The sequence below is a fragment of the Triticum dicoccoides genome, chromosome 5B, assembly GCF_002162155.2.
Source record: "Triticum dicoccoides isolate Atlit2015 ecotype Zavitan chromosome 5B, WEW_v2.0, whole genome shotgun sequence".
NCBI classification, from domain to species: Eukaryota; Viridiplantae; Streptophyta; class Magnoliopsida; order Poales; family Poaceae; genus Triticum; species Triticum dicoccoides.
This window is the reverse complement of record NC_041389.1, coordinates 555,975,375-555,989,661: the sequence shown is the minus strand read 5'-3', so window position 1 is coordinate 555,989,661 and position 14,287 is coordinate 555,975,375.

Sequence of the window (14,287 nt, the reverse complement as noted above, 5' to 3'; positions counted from 1 at the left end):
ACTACGTAAGTACGATTGATATACTGTGTCGCCGGCCATGGCCATGCATGGGTCCAACTTAAATCTGCGGGGCTGCGGGTTCGTCCCCCCACCCTGATACGAGTGTCTGGAGCACAATGCAAGTGTTACAGTCTCTGAGCTCTGCAGGAGCCGAGCAAAAGATGACCTAGCACTGAAGGGTTCTTACTGGCCGCGTGCCTGCAGAAGGACCATGCGACACCAGGCGGGTTCCCCGGGAGGGACGCGCTCGGGCGGGTTGGGTGGCCGATGTGGCTGTGCGACTAGCTAACAAGTGATTTCAAAACAGGTCCCAAATTTCTTGACGAGAAGCTGAGATTGATTCGAGGCCCAGGGTAAAGGATACCGAATTCAGACATTAACCATTAATTAGAAGGTTGGGTTTTAACTATATAAGAATCCCGACCCAGATGCTCACAACACGGCAACACATAGGCACACCTAATAATGAGTATATAAAGTCCCAGTATATGATCAATGTTCAACAAAGACTTTACTCTAGATGTTTGATCAATTTAGAACCATGTAATTCTTCAATGTTTCTTTTCATTTGTTTTTGGGTTGTTTTGTGAATCTTTATTGTCCTTCACGTACAATACATGTAGATATACGTATGTTGTTGTGTATGTTTGAAAAAGAAAACAATCTCTCAACCATTTACTTGATCCCAGCAAATAATAAACATTTACTAGATTGACCCCGTTAGTTGGCGATAAAACCAGTGTTGCCAGCAGCTCCAGGCCGTAACTGAGATGGATGGTTATTTTTTGAAATGTTTTTTTGTGGATGCTGATGTTTCCTTCTTGTTGCTATTTCATAGAAGTGTACGTGATGACAATAAAAATAATTGAATACATGCCTTGGAGAGGCCGAAATTAGTTAGCCGGCTTAACAATAAAGTGACTGCTTGTCGCATGTTGAGTCCTCGTCCTCGATTGTGTCTCCTCAATGCCCGGAGTTCCCAAGACCTCCAAAGACACACATCATAATTAAGCATGGAGTTTGTTAATTCTCATTTTACCTTATATACCCCACTATATATGTTGCTTCTCTACACAACATTTTACTTTGTGTCAATCAAGCCACCATTGCACTGCGCTGCACAACACATCCCCATGGCCGGTTTACATGTTTTTTTTACTTTCACTCTACCCAACCTCATGTTTGGTTGGTCCATCTGGATTGAGGCTACCATCAAGCCATTAGCACAAGAATTGCCGGATGACAACATCATCTTCATCCCGTCCCTAGTTGAAGCCATTGCAATGTTCTCCATCACATTTTCTATCGGCAGGAGCGTCATACAGGTTAGAGCCGCTGTGCTCACCCACGTGACGCGCTCGCATGTTGCTTTGATGTAGGTGTTGGTCGCTGTCGGAGCAGTTGCCGTTGTGACCCTGGGTTTCCTGGCCGCCGCAAGACGAGAGAACTCACATGAAAACTACATACCTACGTAGGTAAGCTAGGAATTTTTTTTCTTTTTCAAAATAGGGACTCTCCTGGGTTTTTGCCTCAGCGGCAAGATATTTCATGGTCAGGAAAATATACCATATTCCATTTTCTAGCTAATGAATTAAAAAAATGATTTAGTATTGTTGTTTGATAAAGTTGCCAAGTTGTCTAAGTACGGCAATGAGTGTAGTTAATCCATGTTTGGCAATTGCCCTTTCGTTAGTGTAAAATGTTCTGGAGGCACGAGCTTTATCCGTCTTTGTGAAATGTTAAAAGCGGAATGCTGATATAATTTTAATTACACAGCTTCTGTATTAGCTATTTCTTGATTCCTAATTCAGGCATACCTTTACGTGTATGTGTGGTCCTGCTCCTGCTTTCAAACATTGTCCACTCTTCGCTTATGGGGTTTATGGCTAACTTATTAGTAGCATCTGTTATACTGTAGTTCCAACATGACGATCGTTCATTTGCAGTAAAGGCAACATGGCAGGTTATAACCACCTCATGAACATTCCTCGTAAAAAAACACACACATCATGAACACACATATATATGTATGTGTGTGTATGCGCGCGTGTGTGTGTGTTTCAGTCTTAGTACTTCTTTGTGCAATATTTTCAGCATCAGAACGAGAAACTGGGTACTTACATGACTGATTTTTTCTCATCTTAATCAGTTATTATGTACTAGCAGACAGTCTTATTCATCTATTATTGATGCCTATATATTTATGAACCCTCTCTTTGCATTTGCAGGGCCATCCCACTTGTCAGCAGATTTGGTTTTAGGACGTGTTATGTCCAGAACTGAGATGAGAATGAAAAGTTTCTAGCAAGAAGTGTGAAGAGATGATCTCCTAAATACTACCTCTGTCTCTAAATACTACCTCTATCGCTCAGATTTGTCATGGCTCTGTGAAAATTGTAGCAATAAGCTAAACATTTCTTGTGTATTGTGTTCGTATTGATCTGATCCTTGTATGGATATATACTAGAAGCCGATCTGCGCTTCGCTGCAGCGCCAATTTTTGTTGCCGCATACATTGTGTGCTTTATTAATCGTTTAATTGCCGATGTATGTTTTTTTTTGATAAAGAGAGTTTCATCTCCGATTTCTATTATTAGAAATCGACAAGTCTTACAAACTACACCAGGCTACAGAATCTTATTGCCAACCTACAACACATCAGCAAATCCTACGATGCACACTTCCAAGGATGAAGAAGGAGCAGAACCCCACATCCTCTCCAAAGTGCAGATTTCCCTGCCGTAGAACAGACCAGGATGTAAACACTTACGAACCCACCATCACAGTCCTGAGAAATTCCCACAAGCCGGATTTTCTAGGACGTTCTTATTACGCAAAACCAACCAAACTAGCAAGTTCTTACACTCGACCACTAGCAGCAAACGACACAAGTTCAATCGAAGAAACAAGACAGAGATAGATCGAGAACAGAATAAGATCACCGCGATTCTGTGTACAACCCTCCATCCCAACGCTGCCCTGAAGATCTCTCCCGCAATCTTCTCAACCTTTTTTACGCCCTCCGTCATTATTCTTCGTCTTCTTGGGTTTTATCAGCAGAAGGATGAAATGCTCTCTGTATTGATTCCACCCACACCAGTACAAGATATACACGGGAGCCTAACTACAAGCCCGATAGAAGTGGCACGCAGGCCCGGGCGTGGCTCAGATCCAAAATACAAGGATTGAGCAATTCCGGCCTATCTGTCTTCTCAATATTAGTTTCAAAATTTTTACCAAGGTCGGGACGAATAGGCTCACACAAATTGCGCATACTGTGGTGCAGCCTACTCAGTCTGCTTTCATGCCGGACAGGAACATCCTCGAAGGGGTTGTGGTCTTGCATGAAACGCTCCATGAGATTCACACAAATAAACTTGATGGCGTTGTTTTCAAGGTGGATTTCGAGAAAGCGTACGACAAAGTCAATTGGCTTTTCCTTCAACAGGCACTACGCATGAAGGGTTTTGATGAAGCTTGGAGACGACAAGTCGAATCCTTCACGCAAAAAGGGAGTGTTGGAATTAAAGTGAATGACGATATAGGTCATTATTTCCAGACACATAAGGGCTTGAGACAAGGTGATCCAATGTCTCCTATTTTGTTCAACATTGTCGTTGACATGTTGGCAATCCTGATAGGTAGGGCAAAGGAGGCCGGCCAGGTAGGTGGCTTGGTGCCTCATCTAGTTGATGGTGGTGTGTCCATCCTGCAGTACGCTGATGATACGATCATCTTTATGGAGCATGACTTGGCAAAAGCGAGAAATGTGAAGCTGGTATTGTGCCTGTTTGAGCAATTGACCGGTCTGAAGATTAACTTCCATAAAAGTGAGTTGTTCTGTTTTGGGAGAGCCAAAGAGGAACAAGATGCATATAAGCAATTGTTTGATTGTGAATTGGGAGGACTTCCGTTCACTTACCTAGGTATCCCCATTCATCATCGTAAGCTGACAAACAGCGAATGGAAGTGTATCAAGGATCGGTTTGAGAAGAAACTGAGCTGCTGGAAGGGCAAACTCATGTCGTATGGAGACCGATTGATTCTTATTAATTCGGTGCTCACGAGTCTGCCTATGTTCCTTTTGTCCTTTTTTGAAGTACCGGTTGGAGTTAGGAAAAGGCTAGACTTCTATCGGTCCCGTTTCTTCTGGCAGAGTGATGAACTTAAGAGAAAGTACCATTTAGCCAAATGGGACGTCATCTGCCGACCGAAAGACCAAGGGGGTCTTGGTGTTGAAAATCTTGAGGTCAAGAACAAATGTCTTATCAGTAAGTGGCTATATAAGTTAGCAGCTGAGACTGAAGCTACTTGGGCACAGATTCTGCGTAACAAGTACCTCCACTCAAAGACTTTGTCGCAGGTGACAGTTAGACCGACTGATTTGCCTTTCTGGAAAGGGCTAATGAGAGTCAAAGCTACTTTCTTTAATAGAACAAAGTTTATTGTTGATGATGGCAACAATACTCGCTTCTGGGAGGATACTTTGGCTGGGGGAAGCGCCGTTGGCGCTTTAGTATCCATCACTATATCATATTGTGCAGCATCATGATGCTCTGGTTGCAGCGAGTTTGCAGTCCACTCCCCTTAATATTCAGTTCAGGAGGGTGTTTGTTGGAGACCGGTGGGAAGCCTGGCTTCATCTGGTGAGTAGACTGATGGAGGTTCAGCTTACGCATGAGCCCGATCAATTGTGTTGGAAGCTTACTAGATCTGGGGAATTCACAGTCAAGTCGATGTATATTGATATCATCAATTCTAGTGTGATTCCTAGTTCCAAACATGTTTGGAAAGTTAAGGTTCCTCTGAAAATCAAAGTGTTTATGTGGTTTGTACATAAACAAGTCATCTTAACGAAAGATAATTTGGTTAAGCGCAACTGGATAGGATCTACTAGGTATAGTTTCTGTGATCGGGATGAAAATATCAAGCACCTCTTCTTTGATTGCCCGTTGGCGAGGGTCTTGTGGCGCTCGGTGCAAGTTGCCTTTAACATTACTCCTCCGAATTCGGCCAGGTCATTATTTGAAACGTGGCTTGTTGGGATAGAGTCCGAAACAGCTAGACAAATTCGCGTAGGAGCGTGTGCGTTGTTATGGGCAATTTGGAACTGCAAAAATGATTTGGCTTTTAACATAACAACAACTATTCATTTTTTGCAGGTTTTATTCCGGGCTACTGCGCTAATCCGTACGTGGTCCTTACTCACTCCGACGGAGGCCAGGGAGCGTTTGGTTACTGGATCTCTCCGGTGGGAGATGGTTGCGCGGGATATCTTCAACCGGTTTGGATGGCAGTCATGTAATAGGATAAGCGACTAGTTTACCTATTTATCTTATGCCAGCCGGTTGTGGCTTTTGGGCCTTTATTTGCTTTTGTTGCTCTTTGTGAGCCAGCTTCTTATTTTGGAGTAGACTGCAAGACTTTGTTGAACTTATTTATTTATTTATAAATGTGGTCGTATGCATCTTTCTGATGCAGAGGCCGGGGAGTCCCCCCTTTTCGAAAAAACCCCAGAACAAGTACATACATACATCACAAGTTAACACCCCCCTCAGATGGAACTCCATTTGGATGGACGTTGAGGTTGTCTCTAAACTCATGAAAAACTTGTGATGGTAGAACTTTGGTGAACAAGTCGGCGAACTATGAGCTGGATGGAACATGGAGGATACGAGCTTCGCCAAGTGCCACACGGTCGCGGACAAAGTGGAGATCAATCTCGATATGCTTCGTACGTTGATGCTGGACGGGGTTGGAAGCAATATAGGAGGCGCTAATGTTGTCACAATAGACAATGGTTGCACTGGAAGGGGGGCGCCAGAGTTCATGAAGGAGTTGGCGCAGCCAACATGACTCGGCGATGCAGTTAGTGACTCCATGGTATTCGGCCTCCGCACGCGAACGGGATATAGTGGCTTGTCGCTTAGATGACCAGGATAACAAGTTGCGACCGAGGAAGACACACAAACCGGATGTGGACCGGCAGGTGTCCGGGCATCCTGCCCAATCCGCATCGGTGTAAGCCACGAGTTCATGAGAGGTGGACTTGTAGAGTTGCAAGCCATAGTGAGTGGTGCCTCACAAGTACCGAAGGATGCGCTTGATAAGCTGCATGTGAGAGTCGCGAGGGGCATGCATGAAGAGGCACACTTGCTGAACCGCATAAGAGATGTCCGGTCTAGTGAGTGTGAGATATTGGAGGGCGTCGGCAAGACTCCAGTAGGTGGTAGGATTGTCCAAGAGGCAACCGTCAAGAGCAGAAAGCTTGGAGTGGGTGTCAATGGGTGTCGGTGTCAAAATCGGCGGATCTCGGGTAGGGGGTCCCGAACTGTGTGTCTAGGCGGATGGTAACAGGAGACAGGGGACACGATGTTTTACCCAGGTTCGGGCCCTCTTGATGGAGGTAAAACCCTACGTCCTGCTTGATTAATATTGATGATGTGTGTTACAAGAGTGGATCTACCACGAGATCAAGGAGGCTAAACCCTAGAAGCTAGCCTATGGTATGATTGTTGTTCGTCCTATGGACTACAGCGATCCGGTTTATATAGACATCGGAGAGGGCTAGGGTTACACAGAGTCGGTTACAAAGGTAGGAAATCTACATATCCGTATCGCCAAGCTTGCCTTCCACGCCAAGGAAAGTCCCATCCGGACACGGGACGAAGTCTTCAATCTTGTATCTTCATAGTCTTGGAGTCCGGCCGATGATGATAGTTCGGCTATCCGGACACCCCCTAGTCCGGGACTCCCTCAGTAGCCCCTGAACCAGGCTTCAATGACGACGAGTCCGGCGCGCATATTGTCTTCGGCATTGCAAGGCGGGTTCCTCCTTCGAATAATTTATAGAAGATTGTGAACACCAGGATAGTGTCCGGCTCTGCAAAAATAAATTCCACGTACCACCGTAGAGAGTATAATATTACACAAGATCAATCTGCTGACGTATTCTGTAGCGTGACGTCACACCACTTCCAAGCCTTTACTCATATTGTTTTTATTGTTCCACCTTAGTGCGTTTAGCGAAGCGGTTTCCTTGGCACGTCTTGTCGAAGCAGAGATCGTGTTCCCCTTATTCCGAGATTCCCATAAATACGGACTTGGGCAACCCAACCGCGCCATTGATTGTGACGCTTGGGAGATAAGCGAGTTTTACCAGACTGGTGGGGACGCATGTTTCTGTCCGCCCATATAAGGGGATAAAGATCCAACCCTTTTACTTGCGCCTTCTTCCTCCTTGGCTTATCCATCTCCGCGAACTCGAGCTCCAGCGCCCAAGTCCGCACTTCTCATCTCAACCTTCTCCAACTATGTCCGGAGCGGGAGGCAAGTGGATGGCCTCCTCCGTCACGGAGGGGCAGATCCAGAAGCTGCGCGACGCCGGATATTTGTCCAGCGACATCGTGCACCGACTCCCCGACGAGGGAGAGCTCATCCCCACCCCCAGGCCCCATGAGAGGGTAGTGTTTCTTCCCCATTTCCTCCGCGGACTGGGCTTCCCACTTCATCCCTTCGTCCGGGGGCTCATGTTCTACTACGGCCTGGATTTCCATGATCTGGCCCCGAACTTCATCCTCAACATCTCGGCGTTTATCGTCGTGTGCGAGGCCTTCCTCTGCATCCAGCCCCACTTCGGCTTGTGGCTCAATACCTTCAGTGTCAAGCCGAAGGTTGTGAAGGGCAGCCAAGCGGAGTGCGGATGCGCCATGGTGGGCAGGATATCCCACGTTACGTGGCTGGAGGGCACTTTCGTGGAAACTATCAAGGGGTGACAATCGGGGTGGTTCTACATCACCGAGCCGCGTGACACCGATTGGGCGGCGGCCCCCGAATTCAGATCCGGCATCCCTACACGGCTCACCTCCTGGAAAGAGAGTGGCCAGATCTGGGGGAATTCGGAGGAGCTGACCGGACTCCAAGCCTGTATCCAGAAGCTGGTGGACAAGAAGCTCAAGCTTGTCAACGTAGTCCAGGTCATGCTCATCCGCCGGATTCTCCCGTGCCAACGACGGGGTTTCAACATGTGGGAGTTCGATCCGGCGCAGCACCAGACCTTGAGCGGGCTCTTCGACACTATGTACGAAGATGTCTGGAAGGTGCTGTTCAAGGGCGCCGAGGCTCCCGCATCCGCTACCGAAGATCGCGGATTCCGCTCGCAGCGTCCAGCTGACGAGGTAAGTGATTTTGCCACTTGTTTTCCATAGTTTGACTCTATGCGGGATCTAAACTCCTTTACCTTTGACATGACTGGCTGGCGAAGGCCGAACGGACTATCTGTCCGGCCCCATTGCCAGAGGACCCAGCGGACGCCCGCCTAACGGGGCTGCTGGCTCCGGCACCCCACGTGGTACCGGAGAAGAAGGCCAAGAAGAAGGCCACGGGGACTCGGAAGAGTTCCCGTTTTCAGGTGCTATCAGATGATGAATCCGAGGCCGACTCCTCCCACCAAGGCGAGGAGGAGAAGAAGAAAGCCTCTCCCCCAGCGGGGGGAGGGAAGAAAAGGAAGGCCTCCCCAACAAGGGAGGCCGAAGGGTCCAAAAAGGGGAAAACTCTTCCCCCGGACTGCTCCGCCACCGCCAGTGACGACGACAAGGACTGGCCTCCAAGGGCCAATCCCCTGGCGAGATCGTAAGTATCCGGACTCCTGAATGACTTCAAGGTTTTTTCTTTTCGCCACATAATGTCTTTCTAATGCCGCATACAACCTTGCAGTCCGCCCAAGGATGATCTTCCCGTTTCGTCGAGCGGGTCCTTGGGTGCGTCGGATATGGATTCCCTTCCGACTACCTCCACCCCCATGACGCGGACTACGCCGAGGTGGGATCACAGAAAGGGACCTACCAGGAGGAGGAGGCCCCGGAGATGTCACAGGACAACCTCCCGGACTTTGCACCGGACTCAGCCCCGGAGGCCACAGTGGCTCCGTAGTCCGGCGGGCGACCCCTTTGTAAGAAGGGCAAGACCGCGACGCCGGCTGCCTCCGTCCAACCAGAGGTGCCGGATAATTTGCTGGAGGCGCTCAACGGCGCCTCTATCGAAGAGGAACACCACACTGTTATGATTGCGGTGATTCAGAAGGTTCAGCTCGCCAAGAGCGGGCTGACCGAAGCCTGCAGCAGCCTTCTAACAGGCTTTGAGGTAAGAATTTCAATATATGTAAAATGGTACCGCATAGACAGTAGCCCCTGATGCTCGGTTCGGTGTTCAGAAAGAAAAGCCGGACTGAGGATCTTTAGAAAGATAAACGCGGGAGTCATAAAAAATATGTCAATATGGGATTGCAGGCTATGCTGCTGACCTCCGCCGCACTGACTGCGGAGGTCAATACTTTGAAGGAAAACCTCGAGCGGTCCGAGAGCGAGCTCGGCCATGCCAAGAAGCAGCTCGAGGAAAAAGAAGGTGAGTAATACCTTATGAAAATTGTACCTTACAGAAAAGGATTTGGTTGCAAGAAAAATGACAAGGATAATGTGGGTATTGCAGGGGCCACTAACGAGGTGGCGACCCTGAAGGAGGCGGTGGCCGCGGCCGAACACAATGCAGCCGCGGAGCGCACCGAGCGAGAGAAACAGGAGGCGCGGGTGGCAGAGGTACAACAAGAGCTCCAGGATCTCGTGAAAAAACATGAGAGCTTGGAGCGTGACTCGAAGACTCGAGAGTCTGAGCTTGCAACGGCTCTTGAGAGTGCCAAAGCCGCTAAGGCCGAAGCCTACAAGGCCCTCCAGGAGATTGAGGCGGTGAAGAAAATAGCAGCGGGTAAGGCATTTTTCATGCAAAGTAAGCATGTGAGTGTTAATTACCTGTTGCTTACCCGAATTCGGAGCTCTCCAGGAGCGTTCGCAGATCTTCCTCGCAGCGTGTCCGATGCTGCTGCATTCTACCGGGCCGAGGAGGGGAGCTCGACGGAGAAGGTCTTCTAGTCTTAGTATGCTGAGGCCGGACATCCAGTGCCCCTTAGCGACCAGCTGAAGCAGCTGGTCGAGCTCCACAAGGCGGCCGAACAGGCCATGAAGGGCCTCATAGTTCGGCTGTGGCCTAAGGAGGCCATGCCTGGGAGCTACTTCGGCCTGGTGCGGCGGCTGGTGGATGTGTGCCCGTGGGTTGAAGTCATCAAGCACTCCGCTTGCATTGAGGGTGCCGGTCGGGCCCTTGCCCGCGCAAAGGTGCACTGGGGCAAGATGGATGCCCAGAAGCTCGTGACGGACCCGCCACCAGAGGGCAAGGAGCATCGCACACCCGAGATGTATTATAAGAGTGTGCTGAAGGGCGCCCGCATTATTGCGGGTGAGTGCTTCAAAGATGTAATATTTGAGTAGACTCGCATTTTGTTATCCTGTGCGCTGAAAATTTAGTTCATATGCGCTAAGCAACGCTTGTTAATTTAAAATATTACCTTCTGTACGACTTTTTATCAAATCTGAGAGATGGCAAGTCGTCGGCTTCAGCCCCCATGCCACGAGTGCTGGGGTGTTCGGGATAAACTTGAGCGCTCTTGTTCCCATTTTTGGGTCCATCTAGGGAGGCGCTCAACATAGCGAACAAGGCAACCGGACTTATAATGCTTGAACACTCTCACTTAGCCATAGAATTCTATAATTTCAAATTTCGGCGAAGCCCCTAGTCTTCGGAAGGCCGAATTTGGGGCGCTATCCACGCCTTGGCCGGACAGTATCCGGCTCCTCGCTCTAAGCGGCATAAGTCTTTAAGGACTCATAAAAAACCTCTCGAACAGCGACCTGCTCTCGCCTTATCATGACGGTCAGTTTTAGCTTTCTCCACTGAGGCATTAACCCAGCTCAACTGGGGCGCAATCGCAGTGGTTCTCCCAGTGCTACCTTAGCCGATATAACGGAACGTAAGGTACCAAAACATGGGAGCCGGGCAAACCCAACTATTGACCCAAGACACGATTCGGAGCCGATGCATATAGTGCTATAAGTTCGGGGTGCCGCACTTGTGAAAGTGTTCGGACTCATCACACCATAATGCGGGAAACATAAGCCCCTGGTGTATATTAGCCGTACCAAAGTGTACGGATGCAACATGCCGTGAATGAACATATGTATGAAAAAGAAATGCAATTATAAGCAAAAAGGTGCTGCATTGTTTTATTCAATAAGTGCTGCTACGAATGCAGAATGATACAAATAGTGCGATAAGCAAGGGATGGGACTATTAAACATGTCCCCCTCCAGTGGTAGACTGCAGATTGGTGTATAAAAATGCTCGTAATGGAGACCACCTGTATATTCGTTGTAGCCTTTATCCTTCCCTGGCGTTGCATCGTGAGTTCGGCAGGTCTGCTGCCGGACAGGGCCTCTGACAAACGGAGTCCTGTGGGTAAAAAATAAAAGGTAAAAAGAAAAGAAAAAGAACGACACACTTGAGAGCCCCTGATGTGGTTGAGCCGCAGTCTGGGCTTATCGTGGTCGTGCCCCTCTCCCCATGCCCATGGTATCTTCAGAGCGTAATGGTGTACGCGAAGGACCTGCTTTGACGTTTCGCAGGGGCTGGGGTTGGGGCCGCACTGCTACGTGTGCTCGGAACGTGTCAGGTGTTCTTGTTGTAAGTCACTCCAGGCGCGCTTAGCTGTGTCCGGCAGCTTAACGGCCGGACTCGAGAATTGCCTTAAGAGGCTGCATTGCGCTTCTTCCGCGAGAGCCGCTGTATGTTCCTCCGTGCGGAGAGAACGTTCGGTGTTTCCGTTGACCGTGATGACTCCTCGAGGGCCTGGCATCTTGATCTTGAGGTATGCGTAGTGCGGCACCGCGTTAAACTTTGCAAACGCGGTACGTCCGAGCAAGGCATGATAGCCGCTGCGGAACAGGACTATGTCGAAGATTAACTCCTCACTTCGGAAGTTATCCAGGATCCGAAGACCACTTCCAGTGTAATTGAGCCTGTATAATTGGCTTCTATACCTGGTATGACGCCTTTAAAGGTCGTTTTGGTAGGTTTAATCCTTGAGGGGTCTATGCCCATTTTGCGCACTGTATCCTGGTAAAGCAGGTTCAGACTGCTACCGCCGTCCATCAGGACTCTGGTTAGGTGAAATCCATCGACGATTGGGTCTAAGACCAGTGCGGCGAATCCACCGTGGCGGATGCTGGTGGGGTGGTCCCTTCGGTCAAAAGTGATTGGGCAGGAGGACCATGGATTGAACTTCGGGGCAACTGGCTCCATCGCGTAGACATCCCTGAGTGCACGCTTCCGCTCCCTTTTGGGTATGTGCGTTGCGTATATCATGTTCACCGTCTGCACCTGTGGGGGGAAACCCTTCTGTCCTCTATTGTTCGGCGGTTGGGTCTCGTCCTCGTCATCGCCATGCAGCCCCTTGTCATTGTTTTCGGTAATTAACTTGCCTGCCTGCTTGAATACCCAATAGTCCCTGTTGGTGTGGTTAGCTGGCTTTTCGGGGGTGCCGTGTATCTGGCACAAGCAGTCGAGTATTCGGTCCAAATTGGACGGACCCGGAGTAGTTCTTTTGAATGGCTTTTTCCGCTGACCGGGTTTAGAGCCTCTGAATCCGGCATTGACTGCCGTATCCTCACTATTGTCGCCGTTAATGCGGCATTTGTTTTTGTTACGACACGGCCTGCCATTTCGGTCCTTGAAGTCCGGACTGCCAGAATTTTTGCTGAGGTTGTTGCTGCGTGCTAGCCAGCTGTCCTCACCCGCACAGAAGCGGGTCATAAGTGATGTGAGGGCTGCCATGGATTTCGGCTTTTCCTGTCCCAGGTGCCGGGCAAGCCACTCGTCGCGGATGTTATGCTTGAAGGCCGCGAGGGCCTCCGCATCCGGACAATCGACGATTTGGTTTTTCTTGGTTAAGAACCGTGTCCAAAATTGTCTGGACGATTCGTCTGGCTGCTGAATTATGTGGCTTAGGTCATCAGCGTCTGGTGGTCGCACATAAGTGCCCTGGAAGTTATCGAGAAATGCGGCTTCCAGGTCCTCCCAACTCCCAATTGACTCTGCTGGCAAGCTGTTGAGCCAATGCCGGGCTGGTCCTTTAAGCTTGAGGGGGAGGTATTTGATGGCGTCAAGATCGTCACCGCGGGCCATGTGGATGTGGAGGAGATAGTCTTCGATCCAAACCGCGGGGTTTGTTGTGCCATCATAGGATTCAATATTGATGGGTTTAAACCCTTCGGGGATTTGATGATCCATTACTTCGTCTGTGAAGCATAGTGGGTGTGCGGCGCCTCTGTACTGGGAGATATCACGACGGAGCTCAAAAGAGCTTTGTCTGTTTTGTTCGGCCCGGCCGGACTTACTGTGTCCGGCGCGACGGTTGTCGTCACGTACCGTGGGGCGCCCACGCGATCCATAGATTGATCTTGATTGTCTTTCCTTGCCCTCCAATATATCTCGCAAGTCTGGAGCGTTCCCCTGTGGCCGTGTGCTTTTCGAGCGATGTCGGGGTACGGTTCTAGTGAAGGGCCTAGAGGCCTCTCTGTCGCGACCACGGGGTGGTCGGTCAGCCGTATTGTCTCCTGGTGATGCGGGTTCGTAAGCCTCCTCCTCTAATCGGGGGAGCAGCTTGCGTTTAGGGTAGCTTTTGGAGGGGCGTTCGAGCTCATGCTCTTCGGCCGCGAGGACTTCAGTCCATCTGTCGGCTAGCAGATCCTGATCAGCTCTAAGCTGTTGCTGCTTTTTCTTGAGGCTATAAGCTTGCGTTTAAAACGCTCTTGTTCGACGGGATCCTCAGGCACGACGAATTCGTCATCGTCGAGGCTCGCTTCGTCTCCGGAGGGAGGCGTATAATCCTCTGCCTCTTCTTCTGCCGCTCCTTCATAAGGGCTGGCGTCTCCGTCCTCCTGCGCTGCATCTTGCTGGAGTGGGTTGTCTTCGGCACTGTCCGGTGTATTTTTGTCTCCGGTGCCGGAGTCTTCATTCTTGCTGTGGCGGGATTTAGAGCAGCGTCACTGACGCCGGCGCTTGGGCTGCTTTTTGGAGGGGTCATCCTCCTCTGTTCCATCGCCATTCCCATCTTTTGGGATATCCACCATGTATATGTCATATGATGAGGTGGCTGTCCAGTGCCCAGTAGGCACTGGTTCTTGGTCGTCTCCGGCATCGTCGTCCATACCGTCGATGTCCTCGGAGTCGTAGTCTAGCATGTCGGTTAAATCGTCAACAGCGGGTACCAAGTGGGTGGTGGGTGGGCTTTGAATTTCTTCGTCGTCCGCATCCCAACCGTCCTGACCGCAGTCCGGCCAGGGCTCTCCTGATAACGAGAGATACTTTAGCAAACTCAAGATGTCGCCAAAAGGTGAGTGTT